This window comes from Nilaparvata lugens, chromosome 3 (assembly GCF_014356525.2).
Source record: "Nilaparvata lugens isolate BPH chromosome 3, ASM1435652v1, whole genome shotgun sequence".
Taxonomy (NCBI): Eukaryota; Metazoa; Arthropoda; class Insecta; order Hemiptera; family Delphacidae; genus Nilaparvata; species Nilaparvata lugens.
The window spans coordinates 89,584,709-89,605,045 of record NC_052506.1 but is presented as its reverse complement, the minus strand read 5'-3'; the positions used below and the strand labels follow the sequence as shown (position 1 = coordinate 89,605,045).

The 20,337-nt window shown below is 34.5% G+C and overlaps 1 protein-coding gene across 1 annotated transcript in view; it reads left to right on the top strand.

Moving 5' to 3' along the window:
• The first annotated feature begins 7,248 nt into the window (after positions 1-7,248).
• The window catches only part of LOC111048257 (basement membrane-specific heparan sulfate proteoglycan core protein), a 259,916-nt gene continuing 246,827 nt past the window's right edge, over positions 7,249-20,337 (top strand). The window contains 1 exon segment of the mRNA XM_039422952.1: positions 7,249-7,399. The gene's annotated coding sequence lies outside the window, so the exon portion shown is untranslated.

Here is a 20,337-nt window from a genome sequence, read left to right as displayed (position 1 = left end):
ACACACACACACACACACACACACACACACCACACACACACACACACACACACACCACACACACACACACACACACACAACACACACACACACACACCACACACACACACACACACACAACACACACACACACACACACACACACACACACACACACACACATACACACACACATACAGACCAATACCCAAAAACCACTTTTTTGGACTCAGGGGACCTTGAAACGTATAGAAATTTAGAAATTAGTGTACCTTAATTTTTTTCGGAAAGCAATACTTTCCTTACCTATGGTAATAGGGCCAAGGAGAGTAAAAAGTAGGTTATGATCCATACACTTGAATCCAGGTCCAATCGAATTTTTATATTATAAACCTATACTATGTTCCAAATTTTGTGAAAATCGTTAGAGCCGTTTTCGAGATCCGTTGGATTTGAATATATAACGATATAATTAACCAAATATATACAGAAATTGCTCGCTTATTATAATAGGATATCATTGCCCTCTTTAATGGTCTTCTGACATCTCATATTCCCCTCGGCAACACAATATTATATTACCATTATTTTACAAACATATAAAATCAAGTTGATATTTTCAATCAAATTTGTAGAATCCAAGATATTCTGAAATAAATGTCGTTCAACAGACTTGCCGCGGTATGAAAGGACATCGGGCAACATTGTGAGCGAGCGGAGATCCTAAATCACGCGGCGATAAATTCTGTCGTTGGCGCGGATATTTATTCTATGTGAGCTTTGAGTCTCGAGGAGGAGTTTCTTGTTATGTGAGAAATACGGCTGCGGCATATGAGTTGGTTTGTGGGGGGGGGGGGGGGTGGGCAAGCTCGCTGAAAGAAGCATCTGTCGTTCTATGAATGATGGGTGTTGGGGGGTGAGGGTGATGAAAGGGTAAGAAGGACCATTGAAGAATGCATTCGATTAGAATTTTATGAGGAAGAGAGCAGTATTTGGTCTGCCGACGTCGTCGTTCTGGTCTATCTTGTGCCGCCGATTTTTGCCGGGCGGTTCTGCTCTTATTTGGAAGCGGTCACGTCCGTTGGTGCGGGGTGGGTGTGTGATAGAGGGGTGGGCAGCAGAACTACCACTGCAAGAAGGCATTTGTGTGCTCGCTAACGACCGATGGTTAGCGCTGGTGCTTCATATGCGTTAACGCTTTCACTCTCGCACGCTCACTCCTCTTCTCTCTCTCTCTCTTCAATTTTTTTTGTAATTTTCTTCCAAATCATTAGAATTATTAGGAAATTTCTGAAACAGTTCTTATGAACTCTATTTATTTGAAGCAACAGGCTTTAATAATTTCTTTAACAACCCTGTGTTAGAAAATATAAGCAGAGATTAATTATGATTGTCCTCTCTGTCCTTTGTCCTCGGTGTATCCTGTCCTCTATGTTGATAGTTATTTGTGCAACTAGTGCGCAAAGTGACAATTTGCTGCACCGAAAGAAACGTTTTCGCCACACTTGGATGTAATGAGCTGGTTTACGTGCGTCATATGGAGGCCGAAAGTGATTGTTTTCCGACCAGGCCGGTAAAACTTTACAGCCCTAGGGCTGTAAAATGACCTTGAATAACAGCTGATCGTGTCCGATCTCACAAAAATCATAGAGAGATAATCTCATAATGACTGTAATAATCTATATAATTATGTATCGTGAATCGCGGTATTATGTCTATAATATATTTTATAAATTACTGTTTCATAATTTAATATTATTATTGTGTTTTTGATATCAAACAATAGAATACGATGATATATCTCCATAGCCTCAACAATATAATGTTGGCTACATTGTCCATTGTCAGAAAGGTACGTATCGCAAGTCTTTAAAAGTGAAGAATCGAATTTGAAATCAAAGTACAATAATTGTATCAATATTTAAAAGTGAGGTAGAGTAATAATTGTTTCTTTTTTATTATCGAATTCCACTTCTTAATGCAATACAATCAACAATAATAATAGGAAAATACAGCAGAGATCTAAAGTTTAAGGTAAGCCTACTGGTGAAACTCAGCCTTGACTAAAAAATTCCTAGTAATTTTTCCGTAATTCATTATTAAAACTTTTAGATAATTTTTCTTCAATATCAAACCATATAGAGAAAACATTAGGCCCACTCAAGATTGAATCTTCGAATGTTTTCTCTATGATTTAACTATTTTCAGAGCAATATTTTGTTGTGAAAATGCCGGCAAACCGGCTTCAAGTTTGCTGCTATAGGCTACACTATATTATAGTAGCCTACATACGTTACCTGACTTACAGGCCAATTCGATCAAAAGATGCAATGGCCGAGAGTGTAAAGGCGTGTACTCAAAAGCTCAAAGCTCAGTGAATTACAAACATGATCTAGGTTCGAACCTCGGTCAGTGACATTTTTTTTTGTCGATGAATTTCGACTTTTATTAGCTATTTTTTATATTAGTTACCGTAATTTAAATTTCAATCAATTTTTTAGATATATTTTGAGACAAAACTGTGAAATATGCAATTATATTAATTTTTTAATCACATTATTTCAAAATAGTAATGAAAATTCTATTCATCCATCTATCCATGAGATATTGCACCAGGTGTAAAGCGCGAGCTATAAAAATTCAAACAATTATTCGAAATATTAATAGTATAAAAATATTGTCACTATTGTAAATTATTAATTAGTAATATTGAAATTAATTGACAGTGAAAGTTGTCATAACCAAGATTCAAACTATCAAAATAGGCTGTTTGAATTTTATTTATTTTTTAATTTCTTATATATTGGGAAGTTTTTTTTTGGTGTGGCGAAAAATAGCGTTCGCACCATGGGCAAAAATGTATTTCCGGCTCTCAATCTTTTCTAGTCCTCGGCCTACGGCCTCGGACTTAAAAACCGATTTCGAGCCGGAAATATCTCATTTTCGGCCCTAGGTGCGAAATATACTATTACGCCCGAGCCGTAGGCGAGGGCGGAATGGTTTCTTGAGTGCAGCAGAGGAACTTTGCGCACGTATTTCACATTAAGTTTTTCCTACAGTTACCATTGAATATGAGAAGTGGGTAATTATGGGTAAAATTGCCTGAAATGCATCAAATGTTTTTCTGTGTAATTTTATTATTGATAAAAACCTTAATCCTAAAATCCTAAAGTCCTCGTTGTCCTTGGTTATAATATATAATGAATAATAATTAGCGCGTTGTGCTTGGTTGCACCTCTGCTCATTATAGCAGCCACAGCAGTCACTGTTACCAACTTCATTTTGATTTTGCTGCACTGGTGCTCCATATAACCTACTAAGTATTTTGTGTTGCCATGTTGCAAATCTGGAGTGCAGAAAAATTTTTCCCGCACTAGAGCGGAAAAGTGATTCTTTGCGTTCTGTAAACAGTGCAGCAATGGCCACTTTTCAACGTAACTGTAGGAAAAATACTTTCAAACTTGATTCCCATATAACAGAATAGAATCAGAGTCTGGTTCAATGAAGATATTCTTCTCACGAGTTCTAATGGGTTTATTCCCACTCAGCCTGTCCGAAAGAGTATGAATTTATTATAGTTCCTGCTTATATTTAACACTGCTCCTGTTCTTATTTAACTATGTTTATAAGATGTACATGATATAATATGTGTCAGGAGGATGATACAAATATTTTGAAGCGGCGAAATATCAAAGCAAATGACTAATTTCTATTAGTGTGACTTGATTATCACTACTGTATTGAGATAAAGTTTGATTATTTCATCTTATTTAGAATAGTAGTTTATAACCAATGAAAATTCATTGAAAATCAAATTCCATGTATGTATCAGTTATTTGTATTGAATTCTCCAAGATATGAGATAAGAAAATCCAGATGCATTCTCCTCAGAAAACGTTGTTTAGATAATAGGGGTCGATTATTGTTGACAGAAGCCATAAAGATGGTGTGTGGGAAGTTTCATAGATTGACAAAATCCAGAGCCATGAATAATTTCCAACTTCTGAGAAAAACAAATATTTCAATATTATTGACGCAATAATAAGATTTGAATATCATTTATGAACAGATGGCCTCAACACTCCACTTGGTGTCTCCAGTTCTATTTCATTATTTACCATCTTTATCTTCAAATCTTCAAAGCTTATCATCTTGATATGATAAGCTTCACAATCTGAAGATTCAGGCGGAGTTTTCATTGTTGGTGTGGTGTGTGGTCTATTCTCTGTGCTCAACTATTCTAGAACATGAATAAAATCATTCAAAGCGTATTCTTGATGAAAAACATTTTTTTGTAGATGAAAAAAAATGCATCTGTTAGTTGGTAGACTATGTGAAACTGAATAATTTATGTGATCATTAAGCTCTGTACTTTGTTCAGAAAACCACAGTAATATAAAAGATGATTATTGAATTCCTTCGATGCCTGGAGAACGATCATTGAATGTTGATTTTCCAGGTAGTTTCCCATCTGCGCATTCCTTTACTTGTTTTACAACAGTTCAATGCTTGCAAAAATGCCGATTATTGCATACTATCCATAACTAATGCTTCACAGCCAGTTTCTATAGATTGTTCCAGCCTTGTTCATGAAACTTATTTCATTTGAAACTCATTTTTAGTTTTCCACTGAGTGAACGAAGAAAATAAGTTCACATGATGAACAAAGAGAGTAGCATAGACTATTTTCTTCCTGGTCTCTCTCTGTAGCTGAAAGTATAGGTTATATCTTGTATGTGTTCACTTTTACACTGTTAATAACACAGATATTATTATATTTTTTTGTTGAATTGCTGTATTATCAGTGGTAATACAGATAAATTATTCTTGGGATACAAGATTTCTTGTAAATATCAGTAGCCATCTCGATCTCGTATTTTCTGCCACAGATGCCAGATTCTCTTCGTTTCTGCCACTGTTGTCAAAAATTAAATTTAAAAAATAAACTTTTCTTTTAAAGCTAGGTTTTCCAGGGTACTGAAGATCTAAATATGAAGAAAATAAAAATCTCAGTACCCTTTTTTTGAAATATTTTATCACTATATGTTTCGGACATTTATGCCATTTTCAAGTGATATCACTTGGTCACTTGAAAATGACATAAATGTCCGAAAAATGTAGTGATAAAATATTTCAAAAAAAAGGGTACAGATATTTTATTTTCTTTATATATTATTTATATTACAAGTAGCCCTATACAGGAAAAAGATACTGAAGATCTATATGGAATGTTCAAAGTTCATCAATTTTTCAATTTTCAAGCTAACACAAAAAATCAAATAGTAGTGTAAAAGGATGCTTGATCGCCATCAACTCGGGAGTACTATCAACTCATTTGATGGCGATGAACCATCCTGGTAGGTTCTAGGACATCAAGTGAATTGAACTCACTTGTGAACTCACTACACAAGTGAAGTGAACTATCAATTCACTTGATGTCCTAGAACCTACCTTGAAGTACTGGCACAAGTGAGTTCAATTCACTTGATGTCCTAGAACCTACCTTCACTTGATATTTTTATTTTCTTTATATATTATTTATATTACAAGTAGCCCTATACAGGAAAAAGATACTGAAGATCTATATGGAATGTTCAAAGTTCATCAATTTTTCAATTTTCAAGCTAACACAAAAAATCAAATAGTAGTGTAAAAGGATGCTTGATCGCCATCAACTCGGGAGTACTATCAACTCATTTGATGGCGATGAACCATCCTGGTAGGTTCTAGGACATCAAGTGAATTGAACTCACTTGTGAACTCACTACACAAGTGAAGTGAACTATCAATTCACTTGATGTCCTAGAACCTACCTTGAAGTACTGGCACAAGTGAGTTCAATTCACTTGATGTCCTAGAACCTACCTTCACTTGATGTCCTAGAACCTACCTTGAAGTACTGGTGGAATGATAGATCCATCAAATGAGTTGAAAGTACTCCTGAGTTGATCCTTCAAATGAATTGATGTCCTAGAACCTACCAGGATGGTTCATCGCCATCAAATGAGTTGATAGTACTCCCGAGTTGATGGCGATCAAGCATCCTTTTACACTACTTCAAATCAAAATTATTATTTGTAATTCAAACAAGTGAGAGTCCTGCCAAACCCGAAAAATTTTCGGCGGGTGCCCAGTTACAAAAAAAAACGAGTTACAAAAGATAAATAAACTTAGACAAAATATATATGACACTTCAAAGATTTTAATTATAAGATGAAAGAAAACAAATACAAATTGCAAAAAGAAAATAAGAAAAATACATCAGATTTCGATAGAGAATTAGTTTATAACATTATAAATTTTATTGGGTTTGGATTTAAATTTGCATTTGTTCGTTCTGATGAATCTGATATTTTTTTATTTCTCCTTGGCACTACAGCAAAATCAAAATACTAAGTTCTTATTTCAATCTAATTATGGCTTGTTTTAGACTCAGTTCTATACACTTTGAAACAAATCGATATTCATACTGTAATAAAATATTTGAGTGTAGTGAATTAATTACGATAACTAACTTTAAAATGTCCAATTAATTGTGGTTGAATGCCTATCCGCTTCCTCCTAACTGTATCCTGATCAAATCGTGAACGAATTTTCAATCAACGATTGATTAAATCTAATTTTATTGTGCCCTGTTCCGATACAAATTTCAATCAACTGCAAATTAATTATATCTCACTCCTCCTTGCCATTTTCACATCTAAGTAGTGCTACATTCGTCTTCGTTTACTGGGGAAAATGAAATGTTGGAAGTGATCAGAAGCCAAGGCAGAACCAATTCATCGTCAACAACAAGATACATATCGTAACCGGTTTGGGAGTAAATCAAACAGTAGATCATCAAATTCAAAAACACACAATCATTTTTCAAACTCACTGCTTTTAAAGATTGCATCTTTGTTTGCGAAGGGATTGGCGAAAGTTCCACTTATATTTTGTTAGTCTCTTTTGTAATCTTTCAATTTTTTATTTATAAATAGGATACTGGTACTGTAAGTATATCTGTTTGGTTGGATATTATGATGTTGATATTGATGATGTCAAGTCAGGAGTTGAATGTATTTTATCTGCAACTTTTTTGGCATAGGTCAACTGCGATTGTAGTGGAAAAGTATATGATGAATGAGGAATGATTGAAAATTAATTAATTACTGTTATATACTGTGGAACGAAGCCGTCAGGTCGGTAGAGCCGAAGCTGGCCGATGTTTGCCGGAAATGCACGAATGTTTTCCATTCAAAGTGGAATGATCGAGTGGAAGCTCAGTTCCCCGTGCTCTATCAGGGTGCGCGTTTCTCTGGAGTAGGTAGGGGAAAGTTTGTCGTTCTCTCAGCCGGTTCACGTAAAACAATGCGCAAGTTTTGAAAATTGTTTTCGATTTTTTAAAACATTGTTTGGTCGAGGATTGTGTTCTAGTCAGGTATTCTTTACAGAAATAAGCAACGTTTTCACAGTCGCACAGGTTTTACTACGTGATAGATAATACTAGAAGCTTTTTAATCAAATCTGAGATGAAATTTCGAATATGAACCTACTGCATTAACAATAATTACTCGCTTTTAGTTATCAATGTACTTCTACTTTAATTGGTTTACTGTTCATTGTTTGCTGTTCTCTTTCCAAAGTTCATATTATCAAACATACCGTTACTGAAATTTGAAAACCAGATAAAACTTGATTTGGGTACGCGATTTTCACTTTCTTCCATTTTACGAGAGGATCTAAGGGGTTATGGAGCTTTATTATACAATAAGATAATTCATGTACGTCAGCCTCTGATTGATTCAGAAATTCAGAAAAAACTTATCATAAATTAACTGTTCCGATTGTTAGTAGATGTTGAAATTGGAAAAAAATGAAAAAGTTTAAAAATGGAAAGTTGAACACACTTGGATTGCTTAATAGATTAGTTAGTTTAGTTAGTTGTTTATAAGATATATCAGTTTGATAAGTAGACAATAAGACATTATTTATCATCACGGGCTTGTACACCCTCAGTCATTCCTAGTTATTGCGTTTACAACTTATACATTTGGAAAGTATTGAAAAATGAAAAGTAAGATTTCTCAATTTTTAAGATCACTCAAAAAGCAGTTTTCCTTTGCTTTTGGTTTCTTTTTTCTCATTTGAGTGCTATCTTGTTCAATTTTACGAACAATATACGATGATTATAAATCTTGATTTATGGAGTCGGTAATGTACGACAATCTTTCGGAGATCGTGATACATCAATAATTCCATGGAATCTACTCACATATCCCTTATCTATCACTTACCCAAATCATACAGTATATGGCTTTTCATCAATGAGGGTTATATTATTTAAATTTTTTTGTTTATCAAGAGATAATTTTACATCTTGTAGGACCAAAATGAAGCGTACAAATGAGGATGTAATGTGAACAAAACAATAATTTGAATCATTATTGTTCTCTAAGAGATTAGCCGCCCATTTTAAACTTCATAGGGCCGTTTGCACAAGACCAAATTTCATTTTAGACTGGATTAAATCCGTATCAAGTCTCGTTTGCTATAATGTTTTGTTATATTTAGAGTTTAAGGCAGTAGCTGATTAAATTCAGTTTAAGCTTTGACTTTGCAAACGGCCCATAGTATACTAATATTGAAAAGCAATGCGGTCAAAAGATGAATAGATTTCAATCAATACTGTATGCTAATACCAAAATCTACGAAGAGCAGAGAATGTGTAAGATAATATGGCAGCAACTCTTTTACTTTCCAACATGAACTACCACATTCATCACAGAAGGCTACTTTTTTAAGTTTATTATATTTTGGAGTTTGGTTTACAGAATTTTCAAAACTTCACTTTTCATATAGAAATAATCGCGGATTAACTAACTTACCTGTCTCAATTCATTAGGAATGCAACAGGTTCGCGTTTATAGCCAGGCGCATATAAATTTATCGGACATTATTTGCTAGCATGTACGTCCGACTAATGGGCTTGTGCAACAGCACTGCCTGTAATGCTTCAATTATCTCCATTGCGAACATGCATAGAAATGATTATTTAGTACGGGACCTCTGCTTACTACTAGTTTATTATTTCCGATGCTGAATTTACATTCTGGACTCCAATGCAGCTTTCAGAGTGCAATGAACACAGTACTTGCGGTTTTCATGTTCAACTCGAGATTCAATTTTATAATAGATCACGTTTTATCCATTCAGGATGAGAACTAGATTAGATTGTTTTCGAAGAGTGAAAATGCGATTTTGTCAAATCTTCGTCCAAGTTTAATTTCTTTCAAGTATATTAAGAAATTTTCTACTGTATGCAAAATTTGTACTTTATTCTTTATTGATAGTCTACAATAAGTTCATTATCAAAATGATAGGGAGAGGAAAAATAAGGTAACCTTGTGCTATTCCTCTTCCAAATTTAGAAAAGGTTACACATAGTCCGAAGTAGGTTGAGTCTTGTAGTTATTCACTTCACAGAATTATCAGTCCTTACTTATTTTCACAAAGTAAATTTTTAAATTTAGATGCTTGTATTATTTACTTGAAGAAACTGGGATCTCAATGCATAGGTGATCAATTCAATTTTAATTATTTGTTCATCTACGATGCCTCTTATCTTGAAACTACGCGTTCAGCTTAATATTTTCCACTTTGGAATAAGAGGTTATTTATTCTGGTGTTTCAGTAACAAATCAATGTGGATAATAGTCATTGATCCCATACATTCGTGATCGGTTGTTATCCCTCATTGAGAAAATGAAATTATAAATTATCATTTACAGTTGAATCAGATTCAAAAGTAGAAGGAGAGTTTTCTGAGTAACTTATATATATGATTTGTGAGATCATGGAGCTTCTAACTATATACATAGATTCGCATTTCATACAAAGGACAGGAAATAATAACTATTATTATTTATTTACTTCTTCCAATAATTATGGTCGTCTTCAACCTATCATACCTCTGAAAACTTTGTTCAGATATCGTTATATGATAGCGAGTTAAACGAATATAATATTTGTCTCGAATATAAATTGGAATTCACATTCCAGGTGCTTAAATTACATCAAATGTTGTAAATTACGTCAATATACTGATAACATTTTGCAACAATATTATCAAACTACTTGAAAAGTTGCATTCTAACACTTCTATATTGAGCAGATTGACTCATCTCGTTGTTAGATTACTAAGCTCTCATGTAGCCTATTTGATAAGCGGATTATTTACATTCTTTAGTTTTTGAACATTTGCGATTGAAATTTATCGAGCGAGCGTAGATAACCTGTTATAGTCATGATACTTCCAATTCAGAATTTAAAGAGCAGTCAGTTTAGCAGATATGAAGATGAAGTGAACAAGTGGTGACCCATGTTTAAAAGTAGCAAATCCTTGAAAATATTTAAAGCCGTTGTCCGATTGATCTATTACCTGTTGAGTTCATTCCATTTTTGACATTAGATGTCATTTAACAAATGTATTATTGGAAGGGAGGCAATTTAAAATATCGTCTGGCTGACCGTAATCTCTAAATTCTCTAGAACTGCAATCTTAGGCCACGCCTCTCACTAGCTAAAATCTAAGCCTCATTGTTGACTGGTCAAATCTTAAACATAACGTTGATGGCCTGATAATCAGGAGCCTGATTAATAAAACGTATAGTTGAGGAACAGATTACAGATTATTGAATTGCGTATTATAAGTGGCTTGTATAAGTGCATACTACAGCTTGTATACTAAATGAGTAGATTGCATTGTTCACTTCTGTATTTGATGACCGAACAATTCTCTGCCATCTCACTTTTCTTATTCATTGACATCAAGTCATAGGCATTTGACTGGTTGTTTTTCTATTTTCCTAGATTTTCGCAGATAATGCATGATTGTCGTTGATAGGATTTTCCATGAGCTGCTTATTCAGGTCTCCAATTGGCTGGCTTTTCATATATATGCTGAAAACCGAGTCTATTGATTGGTTGAACAAACAAACCCTGTCAGTTTTCATACAGTGTCCCCCTACTTCTCTTCCACTTCAACTTTCAAGTGCCATTATCCAAGTTCTGATAGGGAGCAAAGATATTCAAATGTCGATATCACACTTGTATTAGTAGACGTTTCTATTTATTGACTTATCATCGATATTTTGCCGAAAGTAAATACAGTACTCGTAAAACGAGGTTCATTCAATATACTTCTAATTTCAAATTCAGATCAATATCGAATTCTAACTTGATTTGTTATTTCCGACTTCTATAATGACTTCGATTGTGTGATTATTTATCTTTTCTAAAGATGATGGTTTCTTGGACCATCCCGAACTGTGAATTATTATCTTCTTGATTTCTTTGGAGATGAATGATGATATTCTGTTGCAATAAATACAGTACTCGTAAAACAAGGCTCATTCAATATACTTCTAAATTCAAATTCAGTTCGATATAGAATTCTAATTTGATTTATTATTTCCGACTTCTATAATGACTTCGATTATTTCTCTTTTCTAAAGATGATGGTTTCTTGGACCATCCCGAACTGTGAATTATTATCTTCTTAATTTCTTCGGAGATGACTGGAAAGCATCAGACATTCTTTCACTCACCTCAAACAGTTTTTTTTTACGATTAGACTGGACTCGATTTTTCAAGTGATTGTGACCATCTCTCGTAGCTTCACCCTTTCTGAAACCTGAATGCACAATAATCTATTCTTTATTGATTGATTGATTGATTCATACAATAAGTACATCATCAAAATTATAGGGAGAGAAAAAATAAGATAACCTTGTGCTATTCCTATCCCAAATTTAGATAAGGTTACACATAGTCCGAAATAGGTTAAGGTTTAAGGTTTATTCAGCAGAATATTGTTGAATCTTACAAAATTGTACTTCAAGCACCCATCATAACATGCTTGAATATATAAGAAAGGAAAGATCTCGTAATTCAATTCAACTGGTAGCTGCTAGCCGTGATCAACTCCAAAACAAGGATTGGAGCAGCTTTTTCAATTCAAATATTTCCTTGAAAAAATTTCAGTACTTGTATTCTTCATAACCCGTTCTATCCCTCGCGACCCTCCAATGTTCATAGGTACAGATCTACTTTTACTAATCTGTTATTATTCATCCTTTAGAAAGGTCTGTAGAAATTCTTCTGCAGTAATTTAATGTCCTCGATACAGAGCACGTAATGTTCTACCTATATTATTCGCATCCATCCAAATCAAGCTACTAAAGAAAAAAATCTGGTGTGGCGCACTCACACAACTTTCCTTGCCGTTATGAAAATTGATCACCTGACGTTAGTTTTCCCGCGCATCTCAAGTCTACTATTCAAAGATTTGAGCCAGCTGGTGACAGGGCAATAACGTTGGAGACACACGAGGTCTGCTATCTCTTCATAGTGAATCATTTAATAGAATCAACAGTGGCCAACAGTTTGCAATAATTGGATAATCACATTTTCTCGAATTTCGAGCTTATTTTTAATTTTAGGAGAAAATGTTACTGAGCATTAATTGTAGAGATTTTCATGTTCAATCTTTTCCACTTGATTTTTTTTGTTTAAATTGTATCTGAAGCCTGATAATTGAGAATCTAAAATCAAACTTTGCATAGATGCGATGGAGCTCCTGAAATTTTTTACAGATATGGGACTTGTGGCAGTTGATAGAGCTTATCGATGACTATTCTAGGTATAACTTTAATCAAAATCGTTGGAGCCGTTTTCGAGAAAATCGCGAAAAACCCTGTTTTTGACAACATTTTCGCCATTTTAGCCGCCATCTTGAATCGCATTTGATCGAAATTGTTCGTGTCGGATCCTTATAGTGTAAGGACCTTAAGTTCCAAATTTCAAGTCATTCCGTTAATTGGGAGATGAGATATACAGACGCACATACACTCATACACACACACACTCACATACAGACCAATACCCAAAAACCACTTTTTTGGACTCAGGGGACCTTGAAACGTATGGAAATTTAGAAATCGGGGTACCTTAATTTTTTTCGGAAAGCAATACTTTCCTTAACTATGGTAATAGGGCAAGGAAAGTAAAATGAGTATCTTTCTCACTTCCATAAAACCCGCACACACACACAAACATCGATATTTGTACGTGCGATATTTTGCTGTCCTCATGAATCCTATCAGATTAAATGGAACTAGACAAACATCATCCGTTTGAAATCATCTGTTCAATCTAATAGAATTTATAAGGAAGGCAAAATACAGTACGAACAAAAATCGATGTGTGTGTGTGTGCGGGGCTATACAGTTACAAGAGCGATATAGACACCACTTGAGAATTATTGGTGCAAATACTTGTAGCAAAATCGGAGGAAAACAAAATCATGTTTAACAATAACATTTATCTTAACAACTAACTATTCAGCAATAAAGTTGGATTGAATTGTTAGTGCTAATTGGAGTAAAGGCTAAGAGTGAAGTTGAGTCGTGACTGAGCAGGGTAACACTGATAGTTGCTCATTGGTGGTTGAAATATCATCCAAGTTCCTTGTGCTACACTCATTAGCGGGGCGGGCGATTTCCTTCTTATCATTCCTTACAAGTAATTAGCATTCTCCTTCAGGCTACCTTATTCGCTATACCAACTACCAACCAACAACTAAACTGGCCACCGTACTTTTGTGCTGCTTTTGTTTTTATCTTTGCATGTCACGAAATATCTCCACCTCCTCTCATTCCTCCTCTTACTCCATATTCTTCCCCATCGCCGCCTTTTTCTGCTTCCTTTTCTTCTTCTTCTTCTTCTTCTTCTTCTTCTTCTTCTTCTTCTTCTTCTTCTTCTTCTTCTTCTTCTTCTTCTTCTTCTTCTTCTACCACTTCTTCTTCTTTTTCTTCTTCTTCTTCTTCTTCTTCTTCTTCTACCACTTCTTCTTCTTTTTCTTCATCTTCATCTTCTTCTACTTTTTCTATTTCTTCTTCTTCTTCTGCTTCTCCTTCTCCTTTTTTTAATTCTTCCTTATCCTCCTTCTTCTTTCATCTTCCCCTCATCCTTCTTTATCTTCTCTTGCCCATTCTTCTTTCTCTGTTTTCTTTTGTGTGCTTTTTCGTTGTTCAGTTTCCCCTTCGTTTTGCCTGCTCCTTGCTGTTCCTACTTATCACTGTTTCGTTTCCTCTTCTTCTTTGTTTTTATTCTTCTAGCCCAATTTTCTCTCCTCTTTATCATCCGTCTCTCTTCTCCAGCCTCTTCATCTTTTTATTCTTGTTTCTCTTTCTTTTTCCATCTTCTCCTCCTTATCCTCATTCATCTCCTTCTCATCCTCTTCTTCCTATTCTTCTCAATCATCTTCTTTTCCTTCTTCTTCCTCATCTTCCTTCTTCTTTTACCTTCTCATCTTACTTAATCCACCTTTATCCATTTTTTTGTTTTTTCGTTGTTCAGGTTCCCCTTCGTTTTGTCTGCTCCTTGCTGTTCCTAATTATCACTTCTTCGTTTTCTATTATTCTTTGTTTTCATTGTTCTAGCCCAATTTTCTCTCATCTGTCTCTCTCTTCTCCAGTCTCTTCTTCTTTTTATTATTGTTCCTATTTTTTCCATTCTCTCCTCCGCCACCTCCTTCTCTCCCTCCTCCTCCACCTCCTTCTCTCCCTCCTCTTCCTCCTCCATCTCCTCCCCTTTCTGCTTCTCATCCTTATCTTCCTTCTCTTCCTCCACCACCACCTCATCCTCCTCCTCCTTCCCCCCTTCTTCTTCGTCACCTCCTTCCACCCTCACAACATTCATCTTTAAGCAGTTTTCGTTCGTATGATAAACTTTCTTCGTTTAAAAACGACACTCTAATGGCCAAGCTGTGTTCCGGCGCTGGTTGTCTCTCCGGGTTTTATCATTCAAATTATTCATTTACAAAAATCAACCTCAGCTTTAAAACTTATCTTATCCCATCCCAGAGTAGATTCGGGAGGCATCTCAAATCTGCGGGTCATTATAGATTGATAACTCGTGCAAGATGTTTTTCGTACGTTGTGTGGCTTTCAATTCAATTGATTAATGGTGTAGGTTAGAGCTGAACATACTGAAAATCACTGAACTTGCTTTAATAATGATAACGTTTCAATTTCCTGCTCATTATCAATTCCATGTTGATCGAACTCACTCAAAGTAACTCTTGGTCTTGTATTGTTGTATGGTTATTTAGTAACAGTTCAGTTTAGTACCACAGTAACTATATTATTATGGGTAATATAGTTACTGTATTTAGTACTACGCTAGTCTCCAGACAATTCGACAGAGGTGATGAGAAAGATTGAGTCCCCAACCTAAAAAATTTCCCGTGAAGTTTTCTCAAAAGAAAAAATATGCTACATAAAATTTCACTCACATTTATGTTCAAAGTTGTTTGACATGAAATTTAGATTCCTCCTGGTTATGTACAGTACTTTGAACAGTACTTTTCGAGTCCTCCTGTCCAGTACTTTGTTATTTTGGAGATCTCCCTACTGAACTTTCCTCAATAAAAGCTGAAATACATCGATTCACCAGGTCTATTGATTTATGTGGATCAGACTCATTCAAAGTTCAATGGTTGTAAAGCGTCAATATTTCATCAAGTTTTCTTGGGCCCGTATGCAGATACTTGGTGTAAACGGAGAATTGTCAGCTGTTAGTTTAAACCCCGTATGAAACACATTATGATAAATGCAACCATAATCTACAAGTAAACGTGGTTTAGCATTAAACATAGTGTTAGCATATTATTGCCCTGAATAATAAATTAATATTGGGACACCGAGCTTCGCTCGTTATTTATTTATTGATAAACAGAACACAATTCTTCAAAATGATTGGGGAAGGACTAACAGACACAGCCCAAAACTGTTTCTTCCCCAAATTTTGATTTATACTCTATAAATATTCAAAAAGTAGGTTATGTTCCATACACTTAAATTCAGGTCGAATTTTTAGCCCAAATATTAGAAAACATAAAAGCTCCAATTTAGATTGTTTACAAACCAAATTGAATAACAAAATAACACTCATAAATCACTTAAAACGGTGAAATAATTATTAACTTTGAATATTATGATATATCATTTCATGTCAACAAATCAGATTATTTTGATCGAGTCTATTAAAATTTCTAGATAATATTTCTCACGAGATACGGTAAGCTGATTGATTATACAGCTGATCTCCACACAGGTACACGCATTTTCTGTTATCGACAGACGACGAAATTATCATCTGTTTTTCCAAGAATGAATAATTATTATCCTTTTCATGCCCTTAAGCGAGTTTTCCCAGGGGTGAGACCTAGTGCAATCGAATTTTTATATCATAAACCTACTTTGTTCCAAATTTTGTGTAAATCGTTAAACATAAATAACCATTTATAAAAATATATACAATTACACAGAAATTGCTCGCTTAATATAATAGGATTGAATGTAATCAATTCTAATGTGGACGAAGTGAAAGAGGAGGCTCTTTTTGTCCCAACTCCGCCAACATCACCAGTAATTTGTGAAGTATAAGAATAAAGCCATTATATTATCTCTGTACATCATTCTATTTCATACTGTTCATCTCCTTTCGCAATATTGAATTCAAACAAAAAAAAAAATGGGAGAAAAATACTCATTTCAAGAATCTGACTAGGAGAGCTGATTTTTTTCTCAATTGATGCACTGTTTTCCAATTCAAGCTTTCTGCTTTTATCATCAACATCATCATTTCCATCATATCGTCCACACCCAGTAACAGCATTGATGGATGCAATGTTTAGACGTAAAGTCTGAAATGCCATCGGCTATTCAGTCTACATGCACATATTAAATGAGACTGCCCAGCGTGATAGAGAGGGGTAATCGCTGTCTGTCATTTTTCAAGTACAGTACTTGAGCCTACGTTGTTGGGTAACACCCACATCTTTCCCGGTACATTACGAGATGCATACCGGAGCTGCAGTTCTGTTGTATCAAATTACCAACTGATTGATGCTTGTAACATAAACCAGTGATCATTATTCCCTGGGTTTTATTTCGTTTAGTCCAGAGCGATCAACATCAGTGATTGAGGATTTTGAAATGCAATGTGTTTATTTCTTGTACATGCATGATCATCTGTATATGAGGTCAATAGATGACTGTTTCGCTTCTCACAACTTTACCAAATGGAAATGATATCGTAAATGATTGGAAACAGTAAGTTGTGTTGAGAAAAGTAGGCCTATTCATTGTACAGAAATTATTTTCTGTCCTCAACACTTGCTATTGGATCTTCTCATTGTTTGTTGAAGGACAATAATTATGGAGTCCTCATTCAACTATGGTTGAAACAGGTTGACAGTGTCACATCTTGATTTGTCGACAAATATTCGAGGAGGTAGAATGGTTCAATAGCAAGCTACCTTTACCAAAAGTGATAAATTCAATTGTGAGTGAAATACTAACTCAATAGATTTATAGTTATTACTTATTTATTTACTTTTTTTACTTATTATTTATAGTTTATTACACTAACTCAATAGTTAGTGTGAGGTACCTTTTCTTGATTTGTCGGAATACTTCAACCAGATTGGCTGGTATATTGAAATCGAGTTGACAAAATGTCGGATGCAAATTTAAAGAGTTATTAGTGGGAGATACCTCTCCATGATTGGTCGGTATTATACTGGTACCTGATTGGCTGATATACTGAAAGTCATGTTGAGAAAATGCTGGATTCATATCTGAAGAGCTGATAGTGGGAGTTATCTCTCTATGATTGGTCGGTATTATACTACTTGAACCTGATTGACTGCTATATTGAAAGTCAATGGCGGTTTCTATTTTAAAAGGTTGTTTGTGGGAGTTACCTCTTCTTGATTGGTCGGAATACTTGAACCTGATTGGCTGCTGTCAACAGTCGAGTGAACAAAATGGCGGATTTGATAATGCACGAAATGGCGGAAACATTTTTTGGTGACGATATTATGACTTGTTATTCCGTTTGTAACACAGGGAATAAATACACTGTAATTCGTTTTAACGGTTCTAACGGTTTGTATCATACTCGAAAACTCAAATTCAAGAATCGAGTAGTCAATTAGCTACAAGAATCAAATAATGGTTAAACCACCAAAAGTTAGTTCAAAATGGAGCCTAAAACTCAACCTCGACGTTCGTATTCTTTCAAAATAATACTGTATTGGATTAAATGATAGACTGGAATTATTCAAAAGTTAGTTCAAAATGATAGGCTGGAATGATTTTAAATGATAGGCTGGAATTATTCAAAAGTTAGTTCAAAATTGAGTCTAAAACACAACTTCGCCGTTTGTATTCTTTCAAAATAATACTTTATTGGATAAAATGATAGGCTAGAATTATTAAAATTAAACATAAAAATATTTCTACGAATACCACAGTATTGCACTTTCCTAATCTGATGTCAGTTCCACTCTTAATTCAACATAATAATTGATAGCTTTCCTCAATAATTCTCCATTGACAAAATTCAATTCTTATTATTGGCAATCATAATTTCTATCATATTCAAAATTGATAACTGCCACGTCAACTATATTCTCTATTTGCAGATCTAACATTTCAATCTTAAAAACATCCTACATGAAAATATCGATATTGAGTAAAATGTACAGTATTTAACAAATTTTCTTACTTCCTATCAATGACTAATATCTAGGGCTCTATTGAGGAGCGTTTCAGCCTAAGTAAGTTTAACCCAATAAATTGAAGTTAATCATTCAATTGGCGTATAACTGAGATCGAAGCACACATCCCACTTAGCAAATCACATTCAATGATAACACTATTTTTGGGTGAATGGAGCGTGACCCAGGATTAGATAACCATTAGGGGTGGTCGTGTCTCATGCTCGGGGCGGTCACAGCAGTCTGCTCACCCGTCGACTTTCCGAACGGTTACAGCGTTTCTTAACCTACTAATGGCCTGCTCCATCGTTGGCTTGGCTTAATTACACGGAATAAATGAAACTTTCCGAGACGGAACTCGAAGAATCTCCCGGCCGACAGAAACTGTTCTAGTGTTTAGTTCTGAGTTGAACAACTGCTTGAGCACATAACGCAAATGTAGCCTGCACGCCTTCGCCAAATTTGTCTCCTAAATTAGTCGTCGAGTGATAACTATAGATATAAGGGATGAATATCAAGTTATGTCGCTGGGTTTCGTTTACGACTCGTATCGGATGTAAATTTTGGAAAGTAGACTTTAGTGTGCAGCTCTTATCAAGGATACAATTTGGGGAACCTGAACTCTGATTATGACTCCATGAAGTATTCAATCATGGAGCAATATTATGAAATCAAAGGAGGTATATTTTGAAAACACAAATTGAAATTGTCAACAAAATTTTTTAAAGGACTTTTTAATAAGTGGTTGACAATATTTCAATTGTCAAAAATTGTCAATTTCAATTTTATTAAAAAAGGAATTTTTAATAAGTGGTTGACAATTTCAATTTGTGTTTTCCAAAAAACTGAAATTGAAATTGTCAACCACTTATTAAAAAGGGCTTTTTAATAAGTGGTTGACAATTTCAATTTGTGTTTTCATTATGGAAAAGTACCACAACACAACTGTGAGGAGTATAATCATATTTTGTAGAAAACCTGGAAGAGCTTTTCCCTGCTTATTTGTATGATAATTTATGATTAGATTATCAAAACATTCATAATTTTATGACAGCAAAAGAAAGTGTTTCTCTATAGGAAACCAAAAAAGCCTTTCTCCGCTTTTTTTCGATAATTCTTTTATGAAATTAACAAAAGTTATTCTTTAGATAATCATACTGGACTTTATATCAAATCAAGTTTTATTCAATGACAACATCTACATAACAAATTCCGTTACACAAATGATGTCACAGAACATTGAATACAATATGATCTCATATATCAACAATATCCCCTCACTAACATTCCAAGCCCTGTCTATTTCCACGTTTTACCTACGAAAATTGAGTTGTATCACTAAACTAGCTTTTCTGTCATCTAAAATTTATATCTTCCTCAGATAAATCCAGTACTGTAACCTCAAGCTGAACGATAATGATATCCCATTTGAATCTTGTATTCATACTGAAGGTAATTGAAGCTGGTTTTTCTGTTCATATACTGGCATCAGATTTCCAGCCAGTTTTGTGCGTATTTCTTGGAGAATGATAACAGTATTCCCTTAGAACATTTCTATACATATTCTGAATCTAATATTTTTCCGAGAAAAGAGTAGTAATATCAAGAAAGAGTCTTGTATATTATTTTTATGAAGAGAAAACAAGAGTACTATCCATCTCTCACTATCAGGAGATAGTATAAGCTTTTTGCATCCGCCTAGCTCAAATCTTGACAGTATTGTTCAAAGTTTATGAACTATTGAAGGA